The 11,024-nt window shown below is 35.7% G+C and overlaps 1 pseudogene; it reads right to left on the bottom strand.

Annotated features, from left to right (window-relative positions):
- Positions 1-572: 572 nt before the first annotated feature.
- On the bottom strand, positions 573-691 carry LOC120595929 (uncharacterized; annotated as a pseudogene).
- Positions 692-11,024: the final 10,333 nt, after the last annotated feature.

The raw sequence follows: 11,024 nt of genomic DNA on the forward strand, positions 1-11,024 counted from the left end.
CTCTGGCATCAGACTTTCTGGGTTCAAATCCCACCTCTGCCACTTACTGCCTATAGGCCCTTGGGCATTTGATTTAAGCTCTCTGGGTTTCATTTTCTCCATCTGAAACGCAGGTTATTAATAGTGCAACTACTTTACAGGGATCTTAGTACTTCCCCCAAAATACTGAGTCTGAGAAGAAAGATTAAGTGTAGGCGGTTTACTTTGGGAGGTATTTCTAGGGATTCATTAGGTCACTGGAATCTGGGAGTAAATGGATTAAAACAAGAAGGAAACCAGCCTGGTCCAGGGGGTCATGATTGAGCCCGATCCTGATGTGGAAAATGGTGTGGGAGTCTGTTGGGCCCTCCCTGTGAAGCTATGAAAGCTAGCTCAGAATCTCTGCCTGAGAAGAGGGCGGTATTTATCCATTAGCTCTCTGGCCCCAGGGGATTTAACTACCTTGTTATACTTTATTGCCACTTTCTTTTTCCTTTCTTTTTTTCTTTGGCGAGGCAACCCTTGGTTGACCTTGCAGATGGCAAGGAGCTTGTCAGCTTACAATCCTTTTATTTATTTATTTTTATTTTTTACGCCTACAGCACCTGGTCTTCTTAGGTGGTCTCCCATCCAAGTACTAACCAGGCCCGACCTTGCTTAGCTTCCGAGATCAGACAGGATTGGGCTTGTTCAGGGTGGTATGGCCGCAGACTTTAATGACACTTTCAAGTTTGTGTAGGCACCAGTGTGGCTGGGGGAGAAGTCCCGGGCACCCGCCCAGTAGAGGCATAGCAGTTTGGTTAAAAAGTAAGAGACAGGTAGTGTGGCTTAGCAAGATCCAGGGGGCTCTGCCAACATCAAATGGCCAGAGCAAGAAGGTGGGCTGAGGAAATAAAAATGAGAGGCATAAAAAATAGCTGGACATCAGGCTGTTGTGAGCATTAAAAGATAATTATAGCACTTAAATAATATCTAGCATATCAGTAGTGCTTTATGAGCATTATATATGTATTTTTATATTACCATTTTATATTAAATTTCCTATTGACCTCTTCTTAATAAGGATCAATGATGTTATTATTTGGTAGAAAGAACATTAGACTGAAAATTGGGAAACTTGGCTCCTATCAGGTATACCTGATAAACCTTTTTCTTTTTTGTCTTTCAAATATACTTTGGGTTTCTGCAAATTGCAAGATGTTGATCTTTGACATTAGGCTACACAGAATGATTGGACATAGTCTGCTCTTGAGGACTTGAAATTTATTGGTGGAGATAAGACAAGTTTGTATATAGCTCAAACACAAGTCAGAAAGTAATACCACATTTCACCTATTCTAAAATGCATATCCCCTCCTCCTCGCCTCGAATTTAATATCTCTGAAATGAGCAGTGTTTTAATAGATGACATCTTAGATTTGATAAAATAAGGTAAATTTCACCGATGAGGTACCAACAAAATTCCACGGGAATCAAAAGAAAGGGATCAAGGGATCATTATTTCTAGCTGAAGATTTCAGGGGACTGAAGAAAGATGTAGACAGTGACAAAAAATAGTAGGCATATTAGTCAACATTACAGAGTGTCCTTGTTTTTCTTCTTTCTAAAATGAGCGCTTAGACTAGACTAGGGATGTTTCTGTTAGTAGTTTGAAGTCTTACGTAGTAGATTTGGAAGCTTGTTGCAGCTGCCATGGTCCCTGCCCACGTGCTCCTCATGCAGAAGGTTATGTGGCCTCCAGTTAGAAGGAGAGGCATTTGGCTGTGGGACTACTGTGGTGCTTCTGGGTACTCTCAGGGGCTGTCAAATTCTTGTTATAGTTATCAGGCTGTGGTACATCTGCGAGTATCTGTCATCTCCGTGAGACACATAAACTCCATTGTGCAAGGATTGTGTCTGTTGAGTATAGAGTTTTGCTCCTTCACAGAAAACAGTGCTTGGCACATCCGTAGACTGTCATTGTCACTAGATGAATGAACGTCGATAGGTAATCAATCCCTCATCAGAACCTACTAACACATTGCTAGGATGTTTAGGTAAACTTAAGCATTTAGGAAAATGAAAAAGTAGTTAGATATTTTAGCAGAAGTAGCTTAGGTTCTCCAAAACAGGATGATATCATGTATTTTTTTTTTCTCCTTTAAGAAACTGATTTTTGTTGCTGTTTTTTTAACTTGATCGAAAAGTTTCAACCTGACCTTTTTTTCTGTAGAAGGCAAGACCCGGGTTAAGCTTTCTAGAATAGCTAAACTGTATGTTTGGACCAGTTTGGCCAAACAGAATGCTCGGCAAGGATCAATTTGGTGCTAAACTCAATGTACTGCACAGGGCCAGCCATCTTGGTGAAAAAGAAAGAGAAGGAACTTATGAAACTTATGTGAAGATAATTGGTTTCACGGCTTCCATTTTTGGAAAAAAAAGCCTTAAGGATATCACTGGTTCAGAAAAAATATGATGACACAGTGTTAGAGGAAAATGAAAATGTCACATTTAACTTGTGAAAAATGTTCAGAGATAAAGCAGCAATCTTCCCCGTTGGTAAAACAAACAAGCGAGAGCTGGTGAGTGGCCCCAAGGAGCCCTGCCAAAGTCACATTAGCCGCAAACACTTTGCAGACTCTTGTTCATTTCCATTTCATTTGGTTTTCCCTATCTTTCCAATAGCCCCATCATCTTTAATCAAGCATAAAATTAAACCGGGAAGCAATATTTTCTGGATTTATATTCTATTTTTTGTCCTCATCAGAATCTAAAATTATACCTAAGCAAGTCTAGAAGGCAGTGTTCTGAACTCTTCTAACCATGAGGAGGATTGTACATTCTTAGGAAAAATGTTTTAAATGAACCAATATTATTAGTATTTTTTATAAAATATTATCCCTTGAACGAAGCAAATAGTTTTAATATGTTTGAAACACTTGAAAAGCTCTCAGTGGTAACTGTTATCCAGAGCTTACAAATGCAGATTAGTTGCCCACAGTACAAATTCAGGATAAAAGTGTTTTGTGTAACTGGCAAGCAAGGTTTTTCTTTTTTTTAATTGGTCAAAAAATTAAAATTCAGTTGATTTTACATAAAAATTAAAAATATTTTTTCTCTTGAAAATTTGGAAGGCCTGCTAATTCAGAATGCTTTCATCTTGCATTTGTTTATATAGTCAACAATTATCTCCTGAGTTGCCTGCTATGTGCCAGGCACTAAAGGCAATCACCTGGAACCCGAAGCCAGCCACTCCCTTTGAGGGATGGCTTGGTGGCTGTATATGTTCTCCAGAGTGCCACAGTCCAAGCCACTTCTCTGAGGCCTGCTCTCAATAGCTATTTATCATCACTCATGCACAGTTGACTTTCTCATTACAGAAAAAATTTTGTATCAATATGGCAGAGACTGCTAGCTGTCCAATAATTATTTATACTCTCTCTTTCATACAGTAGAGTTGCCATTGAAAAGTGACTTATTAACTAGATACTACATTTTGCAGCTTTTTTTTTTTTAATCCAGGTTATATGAAAACTTCTCACCCATGGAATGCAAGCAGAAGTATTGGGTTTCATTCTTGAGAGGATTCTTAACAAAAGCAGAGTCTCTTTATTTTCTTTTTCCTCTTTTTGAAGGGTGAATTGGAATATACTGGATCTTCTGAACCACAGAATGGAAGGAGCCTGGGTGACTGAGTTCCATGTGGAAGAAAGGTACTCACTGAGCATAAACACATGCAGTGGACTGTTTGGATTTATTTGACACCAATTAGCATTAACTTGGGTAAGATATCATGCTTCTTACCAAAACTGGGGGGAAAAAAGAATATATAAGAGGGTGATATGTTTCAAAAGTGGAAGAGAGAATTATCTGCCCATGTCAGTAATTTATAGTACCTACCTGACCCCTATCAGGCTTTTGAGTTTGAGACCCCTTTCTTAATGAAATTGTTCAGATTATTGTCTTCCCTCTAATTTTTTCCTTGGTCAGCTTCTGTATTATAGGAGTAAATTTGGTCATAAAATTCAGAAAGTTGAAAGCCTTAAAATTTAAGACAAAAGAAAATGGCTTGAAAAATCATTTCAAGCATTCCAAATTTCAGTCATTCCTTTAGCTATAGAAGGCTATCATGTATAATGGAATCGACTATTTGTAGAATTGAAAGCAGTCTAGAGACATCTAACCTTACCCTCTATATCTATTGTGTGAATTCTCTCAGTAGTTACATTTGAGTCCTGCCTATTTGTAAGTAGTACTTGAACTGTGCTGAGGTCCTTACCACAGAAGACTGCTTTTTTGAGCAGTCTTTGTTGTTATAACGTTCTTTATCATCTTGGATAAAAATCTGTCACTGATACCTACCGCTAGGCATAACGAATTCTCAGATGCTTATGAAGTCACATAGGATAATACTGATTTCTCTTCTGTGTGCCCATGCAACAGTCCTTTTGTTACTAAAAGATGAATGTCAGATGTCATGCCCACTACTAGTACTCTTAACTTTCCCAGACCAAAGACTCTTGGTTCTTTCACCTGTTACACATATATTTATTGCGCCATCACAATAATGATTGCTGTTTCTAGAAGCACTCAATGCACTTCTAGATATATTTTCTTAATTATAGATATATTCTTAATTAATTAAGACATATTAATTAAGATATATTCTTAATTGTATTATTATTTTGTATTTGCTTTGAGCTATTCTTATCAGACAGTTGAAACATATTTAAATTTGTTGTCAACCATACATTGTATATTTATTTGTCTGTAAGTATAGCCCAATATTTGCTGTTTGTTGTTTTGGCTTATTAATTCTTCATCTGTCAGTTTGAAGAATTTTTGAAGCGTTCCTACATCTCAGTACTTAAAAACTTAAGTTTCTGCAGTTTGGATCTAAGGGGAAAATTGGTTTTGTCTCCATGGGAACCTTATATGTTTATTTTTCAAAATAAACTAGAATTTATTCTATAAGAGTTTCAGAGGCAACCTCAGATTTAGGGTTTTTCACAGTCATTTTTAAACAGTTAATTATTTTCCCCATTTCCTCTGAATATTTCTTAATTATCTTTTGTCTCCTGCATTTCTAAATGTCTGTGATCTCTTATGAAATTTTGAAGCTTTCTGTATCCTAACTCTGCAATTTGAGGAAAAGACTATTTTATTATTTTAGCATATCTGATGATGGGATACTTCATGGTTGACATAATTCACAAAAGTTAGTGAAGCAAAAATGAAACTCTCATTTTATAACTGTAAAAACTGTTTTAAAAGAGAAACGTCATGCCTTATCTAGCTCAGAGAACTTATGCTAGACTTGCAGACTGACATTGCAGTTTCTGCAAACAAATTTTGGTATTATCATGCATATCTACATATTAAGTTTCTGTTCCTTCCAAGGATTTTGCCACTCTTCTTTTTGGTTCTAATTTCTTAAGATGCTGGAAATCTGTAAGGTGTTGGTGGAAGGGTGATAGGGGATCTATGTATATTATTGTCCACTTGTCAGTACTGGGAGGTAACCCAAAAAGTCCAGGGGAGCTTTCATGCAGGCTCCAGATGCTAGTGATCTCGGTGGGTTCGGTGATCAGTTAGTTCTTAATGCCCTCACAGCACACTGACCACAGAGCTAGCGCTATAGTATGTCACACTGGGCAGTTGGGGTGTCCAGCTGGGTCACCATGAAATTCCATGGTATGGGTGGTCCTTTGACCTTCACCCCAGAAACTTTTCCACATAATTCATGCCAAGGTCCCTCTTAGGGCCTGGTGGTTTGAGTAATATTTGTAGCCTCTTATAAACTCATAGACATTTTAGGATCCTCTTTTACATCAAATATAACTTCAAAGGAAACCGCGGTTAGTCCTTGCCCCTTTTAGTCTAGACATGCCTTTCCTCGATCATATATGAGTTATCCCAGAAGAATCTGCCACTTCTGCTGATAAGCAACTCTAGTCAGGAAGTGGTTGCTTGTCTTCTAGATTCTGAGTCCTTCCCCCAGTTTCCTGGGAGGGCAGCTTTTTTGTGGTACCATCTCTTTCTCCCAGTAATCACCCAGGGAACAGCTATGGCAATTCCAGTTGCTCTAGCAATTCCCTTCTCTGTTTATCTACTTTTAGCAATTCTCTGTTTATCTACTTTTACAGCTGGAGAAAGATACCAGACTTTTACGTTTGCATATTTTTTCCAAATCATATGCCTGGTGAGCTGCTTTCAAGCCAGGCAGGTTAAGCCATCCTTATTTATTGGTGGTCCATAGAAGAGATAGAAGGAAGTCCAAGGATGTGGTCAATATATGGCTCAAATAAAAGCCATATCTATTACTCAGTTACATGCAGTTACAAGAGACAGGTCTAATTTTGAGGTTTTATTAGCCCCCTTTTCAAAGTGTATTAACACTCTGCATAATGGGCAGATGAATAAAATGAAGATTTGTGTTTGATGAAATATCGCTTTGACAAAAATATAAAATTGAGAAATCAACTCACGCAATTGTGCATATTTGAAAGACAATTCTGGACACTATGTTCCTCTTTTTTTATCTTTTGCAAAGCTACTCTCGAATTTGACAGTTTCATAACTCATGGAAAATAAGCTCATCTCTCAGTCTATCTGTCTATATTTAGTAAGCCACTAACTATGTAGGGATATAAAAATAAGACCTGCTCCTTGCATTGAGCCAAGAATGGTTTTCACAATTTTAAAAGTTTAAAAAAAAAAAAAGAAGAAGACAAAGACTACGTGATAGAGACCCTTCGTGACTTATAAAATTTAAAACATTTACTATCAGGCCCTTTACAAAATGTGAGCTTCTGCACTAACAGAGCTCACTAAACACTCATGATATCACTTGAGTATGACATTTTTGTATTTTATTTTTTATTATTTTATATTTTGATTCATTACTTTGCCATTTTTATTATTTTTGATATTGATATGATTTATTCTTTAACATTTTGAGACATTTCATCTAGTGAGCAGTAATTTTCCTGTGATTCTTATAATCTGTTAGCTATACCGATCTAGGCAGCTCTTCTACTTAATTTGTAGTCATTTTGGCAAGGTAAAAAAGTGTGGAACGACTACATTAAAATCATCAAATTGATTTTCTACATTTGATTTAGGTATTTTTTAAGACTTTCTGACAGTTGCATTCAATAAACAATTTTACATTTTTCAAAAAGTTTTTTTATTTAAATGGATTGTCATGCCATTTGACTTAAATTGACTTCTCAATTTAATCAATATTATCAATGTTTATACATGTATATATAAGAATAGTTGTAGATAGAAAGATAGATGTCCTCCTTCATCCGGGAACAATATAGTATATATAAAAATTTTGGATTGTCCTCAAGTTGACTTACTGTTATATTTCAACACCATCACCTTAAATTAAGTGCATTTCCCTATGTTTTCAGAAAGAGTTGAGCTGTAGCCATCTAACCTAATATTTTCTCAGGATATTAAAGAAAAATATTATTTTAAAAAATCAAGTGAGTTTTAAATACTTCTATTAAAACCACACTTGTATCTGAATTTCCTGAATTTGAAGGGTCATGATGGATTATACCCTTTTTAGTGTGGAAGGAATTAGAATCTAGAGGTGTTTTTGTATGATAACTTTGTATACACGATAATTCAAACACTTTTAAAATTGGTCTAGCACAACCCATATGCTTTTCCTTACTACTTATTACTAACTTGAATTATTCTAGTCTCTGTCATTTATCTATTGTTTATGGCATTTACTATGCCAAATAGAAACAGGAGTAACATAATACTTAAAACGTTCTAAAACATTTCAAATAATTTCATGAAGAATATTCCTGCTAAACTCAAAGCCTGCTAAATGCCGTATTAGAATTCTCTCAGTTACTGAAACATGCCAAACTCTCTCCTTCCATGGGGGGTTTTGCTGCTCCTCTCTTGGGATGATTTTTCACCAGTAATTTGCTCTGCTGATTCTCTTATTTTGCATCAAAAATGAGGGATCAATCCAAGACATCCATGATTACTGGGATTAGATTCACCCCAATCCATATCTCGTTGTAGAGTGCTAAAGTAGGAACCATTAACGTACCATCTTTACTTTGTGGCACAAACATCTGGACTAGTTTTACATAGATATTTTTTTCCAGGTTGTCTGCTGTTTGTTTGTTCCTCAGTCTTGATTTCTAAAATGTGCAGCATATTAAATACTCTTCCAAAAGATGAGGCTAACGTATTCAGCGGGAATAGACTGAAAAAAGAGAGTTGCCCTTTCACATGGTCATTGCCAAGAAAAGCTCTCCAAAACCACCAATCACAAACTTACATTATATATTCCAGCCTATGAAGTAGCATCCTTTTGTGATTCTACTAAGATTAGAGAAAGAGTCAGTGATTCCTTGGTAAATATTAACATAAATATTTGACATGGGATATTTAAATAATTTTTATGATGAGACACTTGGTATATGTATATGCCTAGAGTCTGAACATGAATTGTTAATATAGTTGTAATAAAATAGTATTTACAAATTTTACTCCATAACTTTATAGTTAATAAATAAATAAGGATTTAGTTTTGGAATCAGTTTGCTTGAGAGCAGGCTATAGCTCATTAACAACAATAAAAGACAAAGTCTTGACTTTGAATATATGTTAATATATGGAATCGAGTATATGTTAATTTCTTTTTTCCTTTGTAAATAGATATTTAATATTCTTTAAGTAATAATTTTTGAGTTAGTCTTTTACATGTGTTTTTATGTCAGTCTCACTATTTAAAATTCCAATAAACTTACCTGGACTTATATGACAACATCGACAGTAAGATAAACAATGCCATTGCAAATTCCTAGTGTTCTGGAATGAACAAACCAATAGTCATTTGGTCAGTTTTCTTCCCATTTAGACTGATTCCCTGTAGTGTATTTTCTACTGATTCATCTTATTACAGTTCCATGATTTAAAGGAGAATGCTGCTATCATTTCCAAAAGATGTTTTCTGATGCAGGGGATCATGGAGAGAGAACATAGAATTTAAGTTAGAACTTCTGGGTCCCAGTTCCAGCTCAACTACTTATTAGCAGTAGTCATTTAAAGATCTGTGAAAATGAGGATGATAATGGATGATAACAGTATTTCATGAGTTTGTAGAAGGGGCTAAATGAAATGTTGAATAAGAAAGTATTTGGTGACGTGTTAGCAATAGTTAATATTCCTGATTATCTAACATTTCTTTTCTGTGCTCCATTAATTGAAATTTTATCATATGCTTTCTTAACAAGGATGATATTGATCCCAAGGGGGCAAAAATTGATTCTTGGAGGAGGTGGAAAAAATCTTACTCTTCATATATAAAACACACATATAAATATAGCACATAAGATATACAGTATATCTGTGATGTTAAAATTTTATGAAGATGGTAATTTGGGAAAAGAAAGTCTAAGAAGTCTACTTAGGGGGTGATCATGTAAAAAAGTCTGAGGAACATTTCATAATATTTTTTGTATAGCAGGCATAATTCTAAGTCTACAGATTTAGTGTGGAAAAAATATAATTTCTTGTTTCTTGTTCTGTATAAGGAAACTTGTCTTTTTTTATTTCATGCTCCCATTCTGCCAGGAGGAACAAGTGTAATCTGAGAAATTCAAAGTTTCATTGCCCTCTCTCTCTTCATTCCCAGAATCATATCCCTGTGCTGGGGAGCTTACAGAATTACGAGGTTCGGGGGCACTGACTTTCCTTCGTATTCCAAAATCTCTGTGGAGTCGGTCTTCTCAGCGGCATTTGCACCTCTCTAGTGCTCAGGTTAATGATGGCTGCTTCCTTGCTACTCCAGAGCTGCGGAAAACTCGGAAGAGCTCTCTGAGGCCTTCTGCCTTGACCCACCTTTCAGATAGTTTTGCTCTGTTCACTTTTTTGAACATGTGGAATTCAGAGATTTAGTCCATGTGTTGGGCCTTATCCAAATACAAGAGACAAGGATTCCCATGCATTTAGATTCCTCAAAATTTTACTGTTTTCTTAAAAACAAACAAACAAACAAAGTTTACTGGTTTCTTTATGTTACCACTATTCCACCCCATGATTGAGCCTAAGAGCAGGATGTGGGGTGGAATATGCCGAGGGTAAGTCCCTTTTGGGAGAACATTCTCAAAGCTAATCCCCTTTCCAGGTGTTTTAGAACTATATTTTGAAGCTTAAAAGAGAAGAACTTATTTCTTTGTATTAAAACTTTTGTTGTAATAACCCTGTCCTGACAAAATGGCTGCCTCATGATATAATTTAATGGGGGAAGGGTCTAGATATAAAATGGAAGTATGTGGGTATGTGGGTGATGCGTGCATGCTGGGGACACATTAGATTTTATTTAAAAATTATTTTAGGGTATCTTTCTCACTTTGTTAACTCATAGAAAATTATTCTTTTATAAATAACTTTATTGAAATATAATTTACATACATAAAATTCACCCATTGTAAGTGTACAATTGAACAATTTTTAGTAAGTTTATAGAGTTGTATCACCATAGCCATCATTCAATTTTAGAACATTTCTATTACTCTCCATAAATTCTCAAAATCCTATTGCAAGTCAGTCTGGTGAGATCAGCGCTTCATCCCATTTTAGTGTTGAATAGTATTTCATTTTATGGAATATCACATTTTGTTTATTCATTGACCTGTTGATAGACATTTGAATTTCCAGCTTTTGGTTATGAGCAGTCAGACTCCTATGAACATTCTCAAAGAAGTCTGTGTGTGGATGTAAGTTTTCATTTCTGGTGGGCAAATTTCTAGGAGTGGATTTGCTGTTTATATAAGTTTATGGTTAACTTTTTTCAGAAAGCACCAAACTTTTCCAAAGAGGCAATGCTATTTTACATTTTCACCACCATGCATGAGGGTTCCAGTCTCTTCACATCTTCGTTAACATTTAGTATTGTATGTCTTTTAATTACAATCAGTTTGGTGTGTGTTGCCATATGTCATTGTGGTTTCAATTTATATTTTCCTAATAATTAATCATGTTGAACATCTTCCAAGTGCTTATCAGCCAGTAACACATATTCT

The sequence above is a fragment of the Pteropus medius genome, unplaced genomic scaffold (genome assembly GCF_902729225.1).
Source record: "Pteropus medius unplaced genomic scaffold, Ma_sr-lr_union100, whole genome shotgun sequence".
NCBI classification, from domain to species: domain Eukaryota; kingdom Metazoa; phylum Chordata; class Mammalia; order Chiroptera; family Pteropodidae; genus Pteropus; species Pteropus medius.